This window comes from Scylla paramamosain, chromosome 5 (assembly GCF_035594125.1).
Source record: "Scylla paramamosain isolate STU-SP2022 chromosome 5, ASM3559412v1, whole genome shotgun sequence".
In the NCBI taxonomy this organism is placed as follows: Eukaryota; Metazoa; Arthropoda; class Malacostraca; order Decapoda; family Portunidae; genus Scylla; species Scylla paramamosain.
This window is the reverse complement of record NC_087155.1, coordinates 15,039,192-15,057,582: the sequence shown is the minus strand read 5'-3', so window position 1 is coordinate 15,057,582 and position 18,391 is coordinate 15,039,192. Positions and strand designations below refer to the sequence as shown.

Genomic DNA, 18,391 nt, shown 5'->3' with positions numbered 1-18,391 from the left:
CTGCTGTCGGCCCCACAGGGCAAACTCGGCCCTGGTGCGGGCCACCCGCACCTCACTCTCGCTGAGCTGCTTGTTGCCGTACACGAACTTCTCTCCGTAAACTGGCATTGCTAAGTTTTTCAAGTTGCTTTGGAAAATGTTAATCTGATTTTGTTCCTGGATTTGCTGTGTGAGTGATTTTTGCAGAACTCAGATGACACTTTTGGGAGAGGAAGACACAGTGCAGGGAGCTGCGGTGAGGGACCAGTATAATTGAGGGATAGACAAACCAAGATTGAGGGAGAGGGAAGAGGAGGAGGGAAGTAGAGACATAACATATATAAATTTTCAGTCAGTTTTCACGCTCCCAGATTTCTTCCCACTACCACATAATTTTTAGGAAGTTTTGCAACAGCCTCTTATATTCTCTTGTATCTTTAAAAGACAAAATTAACCTTCTTTTCTTTCAATTTTCTGTATCCGTACATACCACCGATCATCACTGCTGCCATAAACGTTAGCAATCCTCTATGCTTTTCTCTATACGTCCCACTGGCCGGTGTATTCAGAGCGAGGCCTCACGTTGCCGGCACTGCAGAGGTCACCAAGGGCCGCGCACTTTACAGCAGAGGGGCTCGTGGCGCTGTGACGGGATGTACTGGACAAATATTCGGGGGAGGAAGAGTAAAGGTCGCATCCTGTGAGCTTCCGATGTTGTAACGTGTGTGGTTAGGACATGTGAATCGTACTGAGATTTATCTGTTCATTTGTTTATTAATTTATCTATCTATTTATCTATTTACCTAGTTATTTATTCATTTATTTACTTATGTATGTAATTCTCAGCTCGTCATAGACTACAATATAATCATTATCATTTCCCTTCTTTCGGGCTTAGAAGCGGAAGATCGACAGACATAGAGACAGACAAGCACACAGATCGACAATGTGTGCGTGTGTGTGTGGGGGGGGTGGGGAAAGAAAAATTGCAGGGTAGCCAAGGCCGACGCCCGTCTGTATGAGAAAGAGACAAAAAAATCGGGGCACCGTGAACCCAAAGTGACCATTAGCCGAAAAATACTCGTCCCTCAGATTTATTTCAACATCGCTTTCCTCTCAACGATCAGAGGGAGAGAAGAGGAGATAAAAAGAAACGATACAAAAAAATATACAGTCTCTTCCTTCCCTGACTGGAGACTAACAGCGTATTTTCTCTAAGCGTATTACCTTCTCAAAACAAAAATTCCAGTCGTGTATTTCTATTTCAAAATACCTATAACCCTATTTTTTTTGTCCATACCACATTCTTTTTATCTCTCCAGTCCCTGTGTAATCGAGTTATCAATGCCCGGGAATTAAAGTATTCCAGCTGGCTCACTTTGCTTTGCTTGTACAACTTATACGTAAAACTAAAAATAAAAAATAAATTTGATGTTTTTCTTTCATCCGCTTCAGTGGGGACGTGCAGCTTTCCGAGTCATTATTGTATTTTTCTCCTCTACTTTCTAGAAATTCAATGAATACATATCTCTGTTGAAAAAAAAAAGAGGAATTTCATGTTTTCTTTTCTCTGCTTTTACTGAAAACTACAGATTTGAAGTACAGCATCTTCTTTCCAGTCTTCCTCTTTTTCATCCTACTCTTCCTCCCTCTTTCTACCACCTTCCAAATCAGGAGCAGCCGGAGGGGAACCAAGCAGGCAATATGAAAAAGTTATTAGTGATTTTCTTTCCTGTCTTTGCAGTCTTTTCATCGTTTGCCTTCTCTTTCTTCTCTCTTTTGCCGTCACCAGCAGAAGAGAACCAAAGCAGGCAATTTCAAACACGTCATTAGTGAGTTTCCTTTCCCTTCTTTCTAACTTAATCCTCCTCCTCCTCCTCCTTTACACCAACACCAGAATAAGTAAAAGCAAAAGCAACAGAAGAGAAGCAAAGCAAGTCACACAAGTCATTAGTTAATTTCCCTTCTTTCTTTCTTTATAATCATCTTACTTTACCTCCCCCTACTCCTCCTCTTTAATACTAGAAACTAACACCAACCAGTAGAAGCAAAGGCAGAAGCAAGCAGTACCAAACAAGCCATTAATGACTTTACTACCATCACCCTGCACCTTTATTTCCTCCTCCTCCTCCTCCTCCTCTTCCTGCAGTGACACTAACAGAGACACAAGCAGCAAGAGAGAGTGGGACCTAATCTATCCTCGTATCCAAGAGAGTAGCAATGAAAGGACGCAGTGTCAAATGAGGGCGGACTAATAGGAAGCCGAGAGTGGGAGGGTGGCTCGGTGACAAGAGGGCAGGCGTCCACCAGCTCCCTCCATTCACACTTTGATACTCTCTCGCCCGCCGCCCCACAAAGCTCCCCGAGTTCATTAGTCGAGTCATACTCTATAGGTTTGGAGAGAATGTCGGGTTCAATTTCAAGGCTCTGTACTGGAGCTTTATTATTGTGTGTGTGTGTGTGTGTGTGTGTGTGTGTGTGTGTGTGTGTGTGTGTGGGGTGGGTAGGGTGGGATGGGGGGGTTGGTATGCAGAGGATGGGTCTCTCTTGTTGGTTCTGATTTTTTTTTTCCTCTCTTCTCTTCTCTTCTCTTCTCTTCTCTTTCTCTCTCTCTCTCTCTCTCTCTCTCTCTCTCTCTCTCTCTCTCTCTCTCTCTCTCTCTCTCTCTCTCTCTCTCTCTCTCCACATCGGGATACCAAATCACCAACCTTTCAATCGACCAGTCTATCTATCTCTCTAAGTCACTCACTCATTAACTTACTAACTAACTAATGAACAAGCTAGTCTATCTTTTTTAGGAAGAGACGAGTAGCAGACTTTATTTCGTAAATTTGTTTTTGTCCTTGGGTCTTCCTCTCTTCAGCATAAAACTCAATCAGTTTATCTATTCATTTACCTACCAATCTACCATCCTACTTTCCCATATCCTAATCTGAAGGTGCTGAGTTGTACTATCCACGGAATGCACTCCAAGCAGCCTAATACCACCATTTATTTACCAAACTGGAATGTACGATTCGAAACTCAACACAAACTAAAGAGAAAGAAGTAGACCAACACGAGATTTACGTAAGGCTGTGACGATTGAGAGAGTGTGGCGCCAGTTCCGGGATGTCTTTGCCGTGTTGTGCTGCTAAGAAGAGCGATCACGGGATTACGAGGAGGCAAGGAGGGAGTGAGCACAGTTAAGTGATAAAAATAAAGTTGTGTTGCATTATGGAGGACCGTGATTATGAGGAAGAAGAGGTGCTGCTCCTAATGCCACGAGTTATGAGCGGAATAATGATGTATTGTGGCATAGAAGAGGATTATGGAGAAAGAGATGAGGGTTAGCTTACAATGTCGTGTCACGTGTTCCAGTTGTAGGTTGTTATTGGCGTCCATTTATCATTGCCTTCCCTGTATTGCAACATTATAAGGGCAGGACGGTGAATAGCAGTGTCACTAATCCTGGTTTATTGCCGAGGATGAATGCAAGACAGGTTGGTAAAAAAAAAAAAAAACATCTATTCCTCTTCTCTTCGGAGCATCTTTTTTTTTACCTAAGGTCCTGTGCTTCTGCCCTTCATGGTACTGAGCACAAGGCAATGATTAGAAATGATTTGCTTTTCTCCTTGGGTTGCAAATTATTTAGGTTTGTACTTTTAAACGTTCTGGGACATCATTACAACTATTTTTCAAAGGCTATGGAGATAAGTAGGCAGGTTCTTGTGAGTGTGATTTTTTTTCTTGTCACTGTGGAATTCTTCTTTAACCATCACTAGAATCAAGAAAACACCCTTAAAAATGGAAATGACAGCTGGTACATCCTAAGACGCCGAAAAAAATTTCAGAATACAAAGGTGACTAGCTAAGTTTTCATCACAAGAATCATGAAAACATCCTTGAAAACACAAAGAACGTCCCCTAAGACGACAACCCTTTAAGAATACAAGCCCTAACGTCACAAACACATGACAAATCTAACATAAAAATTCACGAACTTTCCTCTTCTCTGCGCGGTTTTTGTTGAGGATCCTGTGGTTGCGTTTTCTAAGATCCTGCACGTCATCCCCATCACCTGACATGCTTAGCCTCCGCAATCCATAAAGTTGATCTAAGGAGGAAAACTACAGCGAATGACTTGTTGATTTTAAGTTATGAGGTCGCAAGAATAAGGTCACATGGAGCTGATTTAAGTTATGAGAAAGCGCAACTTCCACCACTAAGAATATGTCAGAATTGAACTCAAGCCTCGGTCAGCGGTATAGATTTCTACAGTCGAAGTCAGAACCCAAGTAACCTGCACTCACTTCCAATGTTTTATGTATTCCCTTAGTCTTAAGTCCTCTGTTAATAATCTCCTGACAGATTATTAGTGGATCAGGCAGCTAAGACCTCGGATAAGGAGTAAAGACATGAAGACAAAGACACGAGAGACAAAGGAGTAACCGAAAGAATGGCACAAGACTTGAACACCTGGAAAAGACCCGTCAAAAAAAAAAAAGACACTAATTAGTGATTTAAGCGGAGAATAAGAGAGCTTAAGATTGATCCCCACACGCTAGACATGGTGTAAGTACGTGCGCCATGTTACTCGACTACTGACTGTGGCTACACGGTTACTTTAGCACCCAAGATGTGGTAGTGACTGCTGTACTCGTAGGTCCGGAAATGATATGAAGTCTTATAAGGAAACTGTCAGCAGATCAGAGACGACATAACACTGCTGGAAAATGGTGAGCAGTGAAAATGACTGCACATTACTCAGCTATAAACAGGAAACATGAGAGCGTACATTATTCGATTTTTTTTACAGTAAAATGACTGTTTACGTACACTACTGGGGCTTTAACAGTGAAATCAGCGACTACACTACTCAGCTCTTGACAGTGAAAACAGTGTGTACATCACTTTCTGACAGCGAAAATTAATGTGCACTGAACTCGACTTCTTAATAGCGAAATTAATATGTACATACCAGATTTTTGACGTGAAAATCACGTGTGCGGCACGTCACTATTCGTACACCAAGAGCCACGGGAGCCCCAGAACCCGCCAAGCCCAGGAAATGACACGTAGGCAGGGAGTTCGTAGGTTCACATTGACATTCCCCCTTTGCACCTCCAGGGAGCTTCCGCGTGATGTCCCCAGGTAACACATCAAAGGAAGCCGCCTCTAGACGCAATCTTCATAGAGCTTCCCAGAAAACGGTGAAGTAAAAACGTGGCCAAGGAAAACAATAATAAGACAGCATGACTTCGAGCTTAAGTTCCGTACCACCTATCTGAACCGCAGAAGAGGGAAGGGGGAGAGAATACGAGAGGTGATATTAGAACGAGTGACGACATTTGTGATGAAGTGAGACGGAGAGCAGGAGTGGAATTCATTACAGAAGTGATAAGGGGATAGAAGATGTGATGATTTGGTCACGTAGTAAGAAGAGAAGACCAGGAACCGATCAAAGAACCCTGAAGAAAACCAACTGTGGGAAGAAGATCGAGGAGAGTGAGATGGAAGGATAGAAATACGGCAAAATTACAAAGGATGGGAGTCACAGAGGAAGATGCAGAGAACAGAAACAAATGAAGGAGACTCGTACATGGAGCCAACCCCTAACTCTAAAGAAACGGCTAAAGAAGACGTGGCAAGGTAAGACTGGGAGATGCTTCAGTCATTACGTGTGACTATGTGGGGTTGAACTGGGCTAAAAAGATCTGGGCAGCGCAAGGCGGGGTATGGACGGGGCTGAAAACGTGCTGGAGCTTCACTAGGGAGGATCTTCAGGGCGTGGAGGGGATAGAGAAGAAGAGAGAAGATAAGAGTGAAGTGAGGCGGAGAGAAGATATCGGACTCAGGTTGCGATAGAGAATGAAAGTGACTTAAATGGAAGACACAGTGACGAATGAGGCAGGCGAGGCAGGCGAGGCAGGCGAGGCTAAGAACATGACTGGGATGAGGAAAAGATCGAGGACAAGTGCGTAAACGGATCGGGGTGACACCGGGGCACGTAAGCACTCCGGGCTTCCGTTAAGACTGATTTCTAACGCCTCAGAAATCAATAACCAAGTTTCCTTTGGTGGCTTTTTTTTTTTCCACAGATGATACCGAATCCTTATTAAACGATCACTAAAATCATAGAAAACCATCTTAAAAACACCAAGAACTTTCACTGGACCCTGTTAAAAGTTATGACACCCAAAAGTTTGAGAACACGGGTCTGGATTGGACTGACGGTACGGTGAGGAAAAAAAAAAAAGAAAGAAAAAAAAAGGGAAGAAGGCTAGAAATGCATGGTGTAGAGGTGAGTGAAAGAAGCCTAGAAACTACAGTAAAGATGAGGTGGAGAACAGGAAAGGGAGGACCAGAGGAGCGGTTAGAGTATTATGTAAGAGGGAGAAGCAGATAGGAAAGACAAGAAGGAGTAGGAGGCAAGGGAGAGAGGAAGACAGGACGTAGAGGAGTGAGGGATAAGGACGAGGCGTGTCAGGGAAGGATATTGAACACCCATCCCAGCATCCAATCACTGAAGGAACGCGGCATCATTCACTCTTATCCAGTGACAGACTACAGTGACAAGAAATGGTGAAGAAGAGTGAAAAATAAGAGGAAGAAGTAAAGGATACGAGAATATACGTAAAAAATACTAATTATTATTATTCTTCTTCCTCCTGTTCTCCTCTCTCCTCCTCCTCTCCCTCTTTCACCGCCTTCGTAATTGGTCCTTTTATGTCTTCGATAACTTTCGTACTTCTTTCTCTCGTTTTTTTTTCTTCACCCTCTCTACAGAAATAAGTTTTTCTCCTCCATCTTTCATTCTATTCATCATGTTTAATTTTCTTCCTCTCCCTCACTATTTTATTTTTTTTTTTTGCGGTTATAAAGCCTTATTATATTCTTCCCTTCTCTTCCTCCTCCTCTTGCCATTCATCTTTACTTCTTCTTCCTTCTTTCTCTTCGTCATTCCTTCTCGTCTCTCTCCGTTTTACAGTCTTTGCCAGTTTCCTCTTATTCTCCTCATTTTCATTTGTCTTCTTTTACTTTTCCATTCCTTCCTTCTCTTTATGGTTCCTTCTCACGACTCTGCTGCACCTTCTCTTCACACTCTTCCTACTTTCCTCTTCCTTCCCTTCTCCTCCTTTTTCTTCCTTCTCATCTTCCTCCTCCTTCTCCTTTAAGTATAAGACCCCATCATCATCTTCATTCCTTTTCATTACACCTACACTTCCTCTTCCTTTTTCTGTTTCCTTCCCTTTCCTCCTCCTCCTCCTCCACTTCATCTTCCCCGCAAAACGTCCTCTCGTGATCTTCAAAGTAATACCCACTTCGTTTCAGTCATGGGTTGGACTTAAGGGGGCATGCAAACCTGTGTGTGTGTGTGTGTGTGTTGGGGGGGAGGTAAATGAGAGTCCCCAAAAAAGAGAAATAGCTTACTCTCAAACCAACTATTTCCTATTTTTTACCCAAACGAGCTTCTCCTCCTCCTCCTCCTCCTCCTCCTCCTCCTCCTCCTCCTCCTCCTCCTCCTCTTTCTCCTCCTCCTCCCCTTCCTCCTCCTCCTCCTACTCACGCTTCTCATCTTCTCGGCTTCCCTTCCGTTCCTCACCTGTGATCGATTTCCGATTAGCTGCCACCTGTGGAGTAAGGGCGGCGAGGGGCAGATAGCGTCTGGGTCACGGGTCCCCGGGGGGCTGCGAGGCGCCGACGACCACACACCTCACCTGTCATGGGGGAGAGACACCTGTATTGAGTGCTGCGGTACGTGTGCTGGTGTTGTTGGTGTTGATGTTATTATTATTATTATTACTATTATTATTATTATTATTATTATTATTATTATTATTATTATTATTATTATTATTATGTGCGGGAGTGTTTGTTTGTTTGTTTGTTTTGCCAATCGTGATGCTAGGAAATCACGTAATGTAAACTGAAATAAAACTGGTAGTGGTTTCGGTGGTGTGGTAGTAGTAGTAGTAGTAGTAGTAGTAGTAGTAGTAGTAGTAGTAGTAGTAGTAGGGTTGGTAGTAGTAGCAGTAACAACAGCAGCAGTAGTAGACACAGTAAACTTAAAGACAAGATAAAATAGAAACAAAATTAAGTAACATGAAGTACACCACACTGCTTTGCCTTTTCATTACACCGCCCACTCTCCTCCTCCTCCTCCTCCTCCTCCTCCTCCTCCTCCTCCTCCTCCCCATACCAAACCAACACACGGCAAACTACGGAAGGCATCAGAGGCGCACCTTCGTTGTTGTCGGCATTAAAACTTCAACTTGAGACGCCAACAATGCAATTCACTACGAGGATACCTGGAATTTGGATGCCTATGATTATTTTCCAGTAAACTTTTATTTCACTATTCTCGCTACGACGCCTTTGATCTCAGTGGAAACATTCGGGCCATTGTGTTGAGGATGTGTACCTTTTCTTACGTCCTGCAGTGATTAACAAGCGTCGTTTACCTTGTTTCATTGATATTCTGTTCATTAGAGTCTCCTTGTACTGTTGTTGTTGTTGTTGTTGTTGTTCCCGTTGCTACTAATGCTGCTGCTGCTCCTGTTGTTGCTGCTGCTATTGATGTTCCTGCTGTGGTTTTTGCTCCAGCAATAACAGTGAAAACAATACTACATTTTCTTTTTTTCTGTGATATAAAGGTTTGTATTCTTAAACACTGTGTTCTTTCATCGAGACTACTTTCAAAAACCACAGGAATTTTGTTATCTTGTGTTTTTCCTTTCATTGGCTATGCACAACACTTGTTACAGCACCACTGGTATCATGAAAACACCTTTAAAAAGTTATAACAACTTTAATAAGAGTCCCAACAGATGAGGCAAAACGCTGAAACGCTTGAGAATTTGAGAATGCAGTTCAAGAAAAGATATGAAGCCCCACTACTACATCTATTAAAAGGCCCATCTAATGCTGCTACGAAAACACGTCTTAACTCTTTCACTGCTCTGGTCATCCGCTACAATGTAAAGAGCTGTTTGCTTTGACACACACCGAAAAGAAGAGAATATGAGCTTTATCTGTCTCTTCTAAGCTACAGAACTACTTGGGAGACTGTAGTATAAAAATAAGCTCCTGAAAAGTCGTATATGATTATGGAAAAAAAAAAAGAAATGTCTGTCATTGCGTCCAAGAATTTTAATGATATCTTTTTAAGAATCTTAATAGCTCTTTTTAATATGTGTTCAGGGATATTAGTTATATTTATTCAAGGGTCTTACTCCTCTCCGGTGCCTCCCGCGTCCCAGCACCAGTCAAGGCCATGGTGAATGAGCGACACGCGACTGTATTAAGACTACAACTCTCAGCCACACGTGAGGATAGAGACCCGGCTGAGATTTAAGTTCATCATCCGTACTCTGACCCCGCCTTGACCCCGCCCCCTCCAAGTCTGCCAATCATTCATCCATTAATTGATGTCTTCGTTCGTTCTATTTGTCAGTTTGTATGTTTGTTTGTCTGTTTCTGTTTATCTGTTTGTCTGTCCGTTTGTCTGTCCGGTCGGTCGTTCGGTCGTTCGGTCGTTCGGTTGGTCGGTCGGTCAGTCTCTCTCTCTCTCTCTCTCTCTCTCTCTCTCTCTCTCTCTCTCTCTCTCTCTCTCTCTCTCTCTCTCTCTCTCTCTCTCTCTCTCTCTCTCTCTACCATATTAATATTCATTTTATAATTAATAATGGCCGGATTAATTTTTGCTCTTCCTTTCTCCTCCTCCTCCTCCTCCTCCTCCTCCTTTTCCTCCTCCTCCCACCCTCCTCTTCACCCCTCCTTCCAACATCAAACCTTAACCACAGTGGCTGCAATCTGTCCATCAAAGGTCTTCTGATCGAAAACATCAGAGCTCAGAAAACAGAAGTCTCGAACGTATCAAAACTAATCGTTACAAAGAAAAGTATTTGTTCTTCTTTCGAGTGAGATGAAAACCTGCTAGTCTGTAATCTTATCGAACAAAGAAGCGACTGATTCATAATTCACGGAGAGAGAGAGAGAGAGAGAGAGAGAGAGAGAGAGAGAGAGAGAGAGAGAGAGAGAGAGAGAGAGAGAGAGAGAGAGAGAGAGACTGACTGACTGACTGACGAAGACAGACAAAAAAAGACGAAAAAATCTGAGAAAATAAAAATGAAAAAACAGATGTAGAAAAACACAGACTAATAAACAGGCAAAGACAGAGACAGAGAGAAAGAGGGAGATAGGCAGACATAGAAAGTATCTGTGTGTGTGTGTGTGTGTGTGTGTGTGTGTGTGTGTGTGTGTGTGCATCCTAGTGTACGCACGTGTCATAATTATTTTCAGTGGGCCAAGCTCTGCAGTCGTTGCTGGGAAGTCGCCAACAGAGGCCGTGATAATGCGTGACCCGAGGCTACCTGGGGTGTACATCTCAGCTAGACCTGCACACGCTGAGCCAGGCGAGGCGAGGCGGCAAGGCGAGAACATGCTGCATATAAGTACAATATTCTCAAGCCTTTCCTAGTCTTATCTCTTCGATTTTCACAAGGTCCATTGAATATTAAAATTTTCATGGGTGTTCTCGTGATTCTGAGTCTAACGTGGCCTTCTTCAATTATGGATAAAGCGACTACCTGCAACACATAATCAGAAATCTAAGGACCGTATTTTCAAGCCTTTCCTAGACTTATCTCTTCAGCGTTCCACTTCATTCAATCAACATTATGATTTTCTAGGGTGCTTTCATGATCCAGAGTCTAACAAGGACTAACTACTTCAATTCGGGATAAGCCGAGAACTTGCAACACATAACCAGAAATCTAATGACTGTACTCTTAAATGCTCCTTCGTCTTATCTCTTCAACTTTTCACAGGATCCATTTCACATTAAGAATTTCTCGAGTGTTTTCATGATTTCAAGTGTAACAAGTACTTCTCCTCCAAATCTGGATAAACCTTTTGGCCCTTTTTCTTTACAGCCTGGCATCTCAGTAGGCCTTCTTGTTTTATAGATTTTGTAGCTATTGACTGGCATCCCTCTTGCATAAAATAAAAAAAAACACCCACGTCAACCCAATTAATCATTTTCACGTCCTTTGAAAATTGAGCTGATGAAAATTCTAAAGCGTTTATGTAAGGATATGTGGTTAAATTTAATCCAAAAAAGCCGGTGATGTGGAGTGGTCATTACAAGAGACTGCTTGCAATAACACTAAGCGGCTCAGTGTGGCGAGCTTCCTCTGCACTCACCGAGGGAATGAGGTTACCCAGGTACGAGGATCTAGTTCGTTCTCCTCAGAGTACACCTGCTCGGAGGATCTTAATAAGCCGCAGCTCTTTTTTCTTTATTTAAATGTAGACTGAAACCGAGGTGGAAGGACTTCATAGCTGCTGACCTGCGGGAGAACATGACAGAACAAGACACACAGGACTGGCAGGAGTGAAGGAGGTGAAGAGCTATCAGTGGCCCGTATAGAGATAAGGAAAGATGAAGACAGAATATTTTGTTTGTTTCATTTTATTAATTTATCTTTTTTTCTCATTTTTTTCGGTCTGATTTACCTAGATTTGTTATGGTTTTGTGGTGTTGTGTGTGTGTGTGTGTGAGTGTGTGTGTGTGTGTGTGTGTGTGTGTGTGTGTGTGTGTGTGTGTGTGTGTGTGTGTGTGTGTATATAGGGGCCAAGTGACTGAATTATAAATGCATGGCGCTCTGTATACACACACACACACACACACACACACACACACACACACACACACACTCACAACCTAACAAGAGCACACAACCCTCGTTACTGCCACGCTTTAAGTCAATCAACCCTGCTCTGTGTTGGCCCTCAAGTGGCGTGGTGAGTGACTGGAAGAGACTCACCAATCAGCCTGTTAGTGCCAAGTTAATAGGAAGCCTTTAGATTAGATTAGATGGACAGAGCATGACAGGTGGACAGGGAGTGGCACGTGTAGGCCTACTGGCTTCTTGCAGATTCTCTTATATAATGTTCTTGTGTTCTGTAACTTCTAATAGATATTATATAAGTGCACGTCATCCGTCATATTCCCAGTATACAAAAAGACCACAACATAAAATAAGTGAAGATAAACGGTAGTGAACGCCATCTTCCCTTCTCAATGGAATACATGTGTCTCATTGGACGATATTTAGGTGTAGTCACTTTACATGTTCTTGTATTATCTACCACTAGGGAAATACACAAAGACTTTTTTTGGTGGTAAGACGACTAGAGAGAGACTGGTCAAGGAAACTCAGATTTAACAACGAGTACTACATTTCTTAACATTCTATTGGTAAACCCTGGAATCCCCCGCCTCTTGTTTCTTCCTGTGACTTTGAGTGTTTCAAAAAGGGAGTCTTGGGACATCTCTAGAACGAAATTAACCTCCATTTTGGCTTCTCTTCTATGTTTACTTATTTAACGAAAAGAAGAGCAAGAAATTAGTGGCTGTTTTTCTTTCCTTTTTTTTCTTTTAAGTGTCCTTGGCCAACCATCTTTACGAAGAAAAAAAAATTATCCTTGACGAGGACGAGTAGTCAATACATTAAAGAATAAAGTAATCTTGCTTCTAGACTCCCCTCACCCTCACCACCTCCCCCACGCCAGATTTGATTGATGGAGTGGTTTAGCGCGCCGCGGCATAACAAGGGGAGTGTCAGCAGGTAACGAGGAGGAAAGCAGCCACGATACTCAAGCAAACAGGTGGTGCAGACCTGTCTTGCTTCTTAGGGAGTAAAATTCACTGCGTCTTTGTTAACGTCAACGGCTTACTGTGTGTGTGTGTGTGTGTGTGTGTGTGTGTGTGTGTGTGTGTGTGTGTGTCGTACCTCTCTTTTCTCGTGCCTTATAATATTCCCTCACTGCACCCCAGATTAACCTACGCGCCATCTCCTTGACTTCCTTCCCCCTGTGCCCTCCACGTGTCCTCTGTCTGCAACCCCTCCACCAGCCCTGCCTCCGCGACCCTCTCCACCTCGCGTCCCTCTCTGCTAAAGACAACCACTAGCCAACCACTACCTGATATACGGAGCGTCCTGAGCACACAGAGACAGCCCCAGGTCTTCATTACACCCCTCGCGTGGCCGCTTAGCCCTCGGAAGTGCCTCTACATTTCCTGCTAAACACTACAATACAGTCACAGTCGATCATTTGGTGAAGTTATCTGACAGGGCTCGTTATTATGCGCCATTTCTGAAGCAGCGGCGGCGGCGGAAAGGAAGAAAGGCGGGCAGGCAAAAGGGCGCCAGGAAGTGAGTCTTGAGAATCTTCCTTTTCTTGGTATACTCTGACGAAGGTGAGACTGGGTTATCGTGTGTGTGTGTGTGTGTGTGTGTGTGTGTGTGTGTGTGTGTGTGTGTGTGTGTGTGTGTGTGTGTGTGTGTGTGTGTGTGTGTGTGTGTGTGTGTGTGTGTGTGTGTGTGTGTGCGTGTTATCGGCAAGTACGCCTCGTCTCTCTTTCCACACTTCGAGATCCTTACTTAAAGCCTCCTCCTCCTCCTCCTACTCCTCTTCCTCCTCCTCCTCCTCCTCCTCTTACTCCTCTTCCTCCTCCTCCTCCTCCTCCTCCTCCTCCTCCTCCTCCTCCTCCTCCTCCTCCTCCTAGACGCATCTTCGCAGCGTTCTTCGGTACCTCGTGAACTGAAGTGCTGCAGGGAAGTTGCTGGCTGCCTGTAACTCTTCTTGGAACCTGCTTTAATTCTCATTCGTGTTTCCTCCCAGTTCTCGTGCTTCAGGTCCTCTTCCTTTAGACCCTGGGCAAGCTGAGCGGACCCAGACTTAAATCTGCTGCGCCACAAAGCATTCTAGCCAGGTGTTGTGGGGAAAGTTGACTGCTTGTAATGTCCTTTATATACGCAACGTTGACTTTCTTAGTATTCAATTGCCTTAAGTTTCTCAGCATACTAGTTATGTTTAGCTGTTGCATGTTAACTTTATGATGTCTTACAAATTTCCTTCTTCTCTTGCAATGTTCATTTTCGTTCACTGGCATCTCCTCCTATGTTTTGCCTTTGTTTTCGAGACTTTCCGACCTCTATTCATCCACTCTTTCCTCTAGGATGTCTCCTTCTTGAATGTTAACATAATGATGTCGATTAGGTCTCTTCCTTCAGTTGCAATGTTCATCATCTCTCTTCGCCAGAATCTCCTCCGGTGTTTTGCCTTTATTTCCGAGACTTTCTGATCCTAGACATTCATTTTTACCATGCAATGTTCTCTTCTCTCTTCACTATCATCTCCTCCGGTGTCTTACCTTTATTTGTTTAAATTTTCTCGACCCCTCCCCCAAGCATTCGTCTCTTCGTAAGCTTTCCTCTAGAACGTTCCCTCTCTTGAATGGTTTCCTGCTCACTGTCCATTTCGTGTACTTCCTTGCTTGGCGGTCCTCACCCATGCTTTCCCTAAATCTTGCTCTTTCCTGCCTCCACCTTGGTCCTCGCAACCTGGGCCTCTCAGATCTTTACGTTCCTTATCCTCTTTTGCTTCCTTTTATTATCTTTAGCACTTAAATTTCTGCTGTCTGACTTTTGGATTCTTTCCTTGTTCTCAGCACCCAAAACTCAGCACCAAACGATAATGTAAGCTTTAAAGAGCTATTATGTCAACTTTTTTGCTCTTACTGAATATATTTGTGTATTTGACCGATGGATATGATTGTATTTGTTACAAAGTTTTACATATGTTTGAAACATTTGTAAATATCTGCACTTTATACATATAATATTTGTGATCAATAAAATATCCATCTATCTATGTGTCTATCTATTTATCTATCCATCTGTTTGCATGTTATTTGAATAATTTAGCCTTTTTCTTGTTATACTACTATTTGTTAAAGATTTTTACCACCAGTATTAGCAACGATATACTTGGATCTTTTAACTTCAGCTCGATTTATTGCAACTATTTTTTTCATACTTTTCTAGTCCTCATGTATTCAAGAGATTTTATTCCCTCCACTGTCACTCTCACATTTCACGCCACCAAAATATATATTCTCTTCGGTTCCCTTCAATATTTTCATTCCAAGAGCTTTATTTACATTCAATATTTCAATTCCAAGTTACTTATTTATTCATTTTCTATCATATCTTTTTTTTTCCTGTATGTTTCTTCTGCAGCTGTGTGAGTATTGATTCTCTTCAGCAACTCCATTCCAAGAGTTTTATGTACATTTAATCTATCCCTTTTTTTTAGAATTTTTGCGTCCGGTTCCCCTAGTCTATAAGAGATAGGACGGTGCCTCTTTACGAAGGACTTTAAATTTAGCATTTGGGAACCGTTACCCTTCTTTCTCTCACGTATCCTCTGCAGCTCTGCGTGTCTCTTTCCCTTTATAATTTTATTCGCAGTTTGAGTCAAGCATTTAATTCCTCTTTCCGTGTTTCCATTACTGTGCTGTTGAATTTCTTCCGTAATTTGGTTTGCAGTTGGAGTAAAGCATTCAGTCTCTTTCCGTGCTTCCATTACCGTCTTGTTGAATAATACGCTCCCAGTTGTGTGTTTATCTTCACGCTTGACGCTGGACGTGACGCAATCCTGGTGAAACAATCTGGTTGGTCTTGGAAAGTGGCGCATCTCACATTCACACACTGACGTCTATTTATCTGCAGCCTTCCCGGTACCAGCCCCCGTGAGGAGCAGGTTTAGCGGCTCAGAGGACGCACGGCCACTACCAAGAAAGTGCATGCTTAGCCAAATAGGTATTCATCTCCTGTGGTAAGGAAACTTGTTGGGTCTTTATTTATTTATTTTTTATTTTTATTTTTTCAAGGTAAAGGGTGGATTTAGGTATGTTCGTGTGTATGTATATATGTTTGTTTGCATGCAGTCGTGTACAGATAGACAAACATATACAGAGATCAATCAACGTACACAGAAACAGATGGACAGACAAACAAACAGATAAACAGACAGTGATTGACATACAGATAGACAGACAGGCACAGTTAGTTATGCTAATTGTATTCAAGTATTCATTGTTAACTTAAGGCATCATAAATATTTTCAATACTTTCAATATTTTCCATTTTCTCACACCCACACCCACCTACACACACACACACACACACACACACACACACAAACCGTTCGCTTGCCACAATTTATATTCATTTCCTACCTATTTTCTTTTTCGCATCTTTCTTTTTGTGTGGATAAAGTCTTTTCAAAGCAGCGTTCAGGTCCCAGTGCGCACAACCCGCCGCTCCACTGCTCCAGTTACTCACGACTGACCGACCACCGAACTCCCATGAATATTGGCTGCCCGGCGCCCGTTAAAAGAGTAATTTTAATTAGGCTATAAAAGAGATGAATGCAGGGTTGGCTGATAGGATAGTTACTGCAAACACACACACACACACACACACACACACACACACACACACACACACACAGTAGATGCTTATTCGTTTGGACGAAAATAAAAATATAAACTTGAAAAAATACATTCATGAAAACTGCACACTCTATACTAAAGCAAGAATAAAGCAGTGACTATCCTACTTTGTGTGTGTGTGTGTGTGAAAAATAAGGTAACGACGGACTGACTGTTTGGCCGCCTGTCTGTCTGTGTCTGTCAGTCCGTTTGTGTCTCTCTATTTATGTCTGTCTGTCCGTGTAACTGTTTGTCTCTTTATTTACCTGTCTGTTTGCTTATTTTTCTGTCTGCATGTTACTCAGTTTATCTGCCTGTCAATCCTTCTGTTTGTTTGCATATTTGTATGTGTATCTGACAATACATAAATGTTTTGTATGTCTGTCTACATTTGTATTTGTCTATTCACCTGTATATCACTTCATGTCTGTCCCCGCCCGTCCATCTGTCCCCGCTGCCCAAACACCACCGCCTGCACGTAATCCTACCCAGATAATCCTGCGCAGCATTTATTTTATTTCCGAGCAGGTTACACAATGAAGGTATTCGTTAACTCGTGGAAAAATATTATGCCGCATACCACAAAAGGCAGGAAAGAACGCAGTTGTTACTTTTTTTTTTTTTATGCAACGCTAAAGAATTACGCCACAGTTTTATTAATTTGGAAGAGCTCAAGTATGAAAAATATATATACATCAGAGGAAAATATTTGGGAAGGATTACAGTGAAAGCTAATATATACGCTTGGAAGGATATGCATATGATATGAATTTTAAAAAACAACACTAGTTCTCTCTCTCTCTCTCTCTCTCTCTCTCTCTCTCTCTCTCTCTCTCCTCTCTCTCTTCTCTCTCTCTCTCTCTCTCTCTCTCTCTCTCTCTCTCTGAATTAATGAATGATTGCACAAATATTACCATTGTCTTCATCACTACGACACAGAAAGGAAAAGGGAGATGAAAATATTCCCGGGATTCTCAGCTGTGACCAGTCCCATAACCTTGCCACAGTTAAGATCAACGTTTAAAATTCCCCGTAATGATCTCCTAGTCGTGTTCAGTTGACTAGTGTAGGCGACAGATTGCTTGGAATAAGTGTCCATAACTCCTCAGGTTGCGATATGCAAGACTTACTTTTAACTGACTTACTTTTAACTGTTTCCTGATAATGGCTGTTGGCTGTTTTATCTTGCAACGGCTTATAATAATTTATGATAATGATTATATTCGATGACGAGGAATTTGAAATAGTAATGTACTTTATTAGGTTGTATCATTTCACTTCAGTAATCTTTTTTTTTCTTGTGTATGAGGGTGTCTGGACAGGATGAACAATAAAGAAGAAAAGCAGTAGTGATAGCATTTTGTGGAAGTCATTTGAGGTTCTCGATTGAGTTTTCATGATTCTACTGGTAATTTGACTGCACATCACTGAGGGAAAACAACAAAAAAAAAAAACACACACACACAATAAAAAGACTAACCATCTCTGTGACTTTTGAAAACAGCCCTGGCGAAAGAACAAAATCTTTAAGAATACGGATATAAGTGTGAAGAAGAGAAAGATGTGGACCCATTTCCAGAAAAACGAAGCGAGAAAGAGGTGATCGTGACTTGGGTTGGAGAGAGAGAGGAGAGAGAGAGAGAGAGAGAGAGAGAGAGAGAGAGAGAGAGAGAGAGAGAGAGAGAGAGAGAGAGAGAGAGAGAGAGAGAGAGAGAGAGAGAGAGGCATAGAAAAAAAAAGGAAAATTAAAATACATGAAGATCTAGGTGTTAAAGGCCACTGGATGTGATAAGAAAAGAAAGAAAGAAGGAAATTAGACTAAGAATTTGTGTCCCATTCAAGAGCGAGAGGCGGGTGATGACAGTGAGGCGTGTTAACCAGAATAACATTGAGGTAATCTCCCTAAAACACAGGAGCGCCGCTGCCTAACAGTCCAGTCTTCTTGTCTTCCTCCTTTTGTCTGGCCACTGATGGGACAAAATAAAGTACAATACAGTTTTTCTTGCCCTTCCCCTGCCCCTGTTGGAGACGCTTCGTTCGCTGCTCCCCACTGGCCACTCCCTCACCGCGCTTGTCACTGCCACGCCC

General features: G+C 42.5%; 1 protein-coding gene across 3 annotated transcripts in view; it reads right to left on the bottom strand.

The window, feature by feature from the left end:
* LOC135100577 (adipokinetic hormone/corazonin-related peptide receptor variant I-like) overlaps positions 1 to 18,391 on the bottom strand; it is a 382,588-nt gene that overhangs the window by 281,323 nt on the left and 82,874 nt on the right. For all 3 annotated transcript variants that reach the window (XM_064003596.1, XM_064003594.1, XM_064003598.1), the window contains exon 2: positions 7,565 to 7,679. The gene's annotated coding sequence lies outside the window, so the exon portion shown is untranslated. The remainder of the gene's footprint in view (positions 1 to 7,564; positions 7,680 to 18,391) is intronic.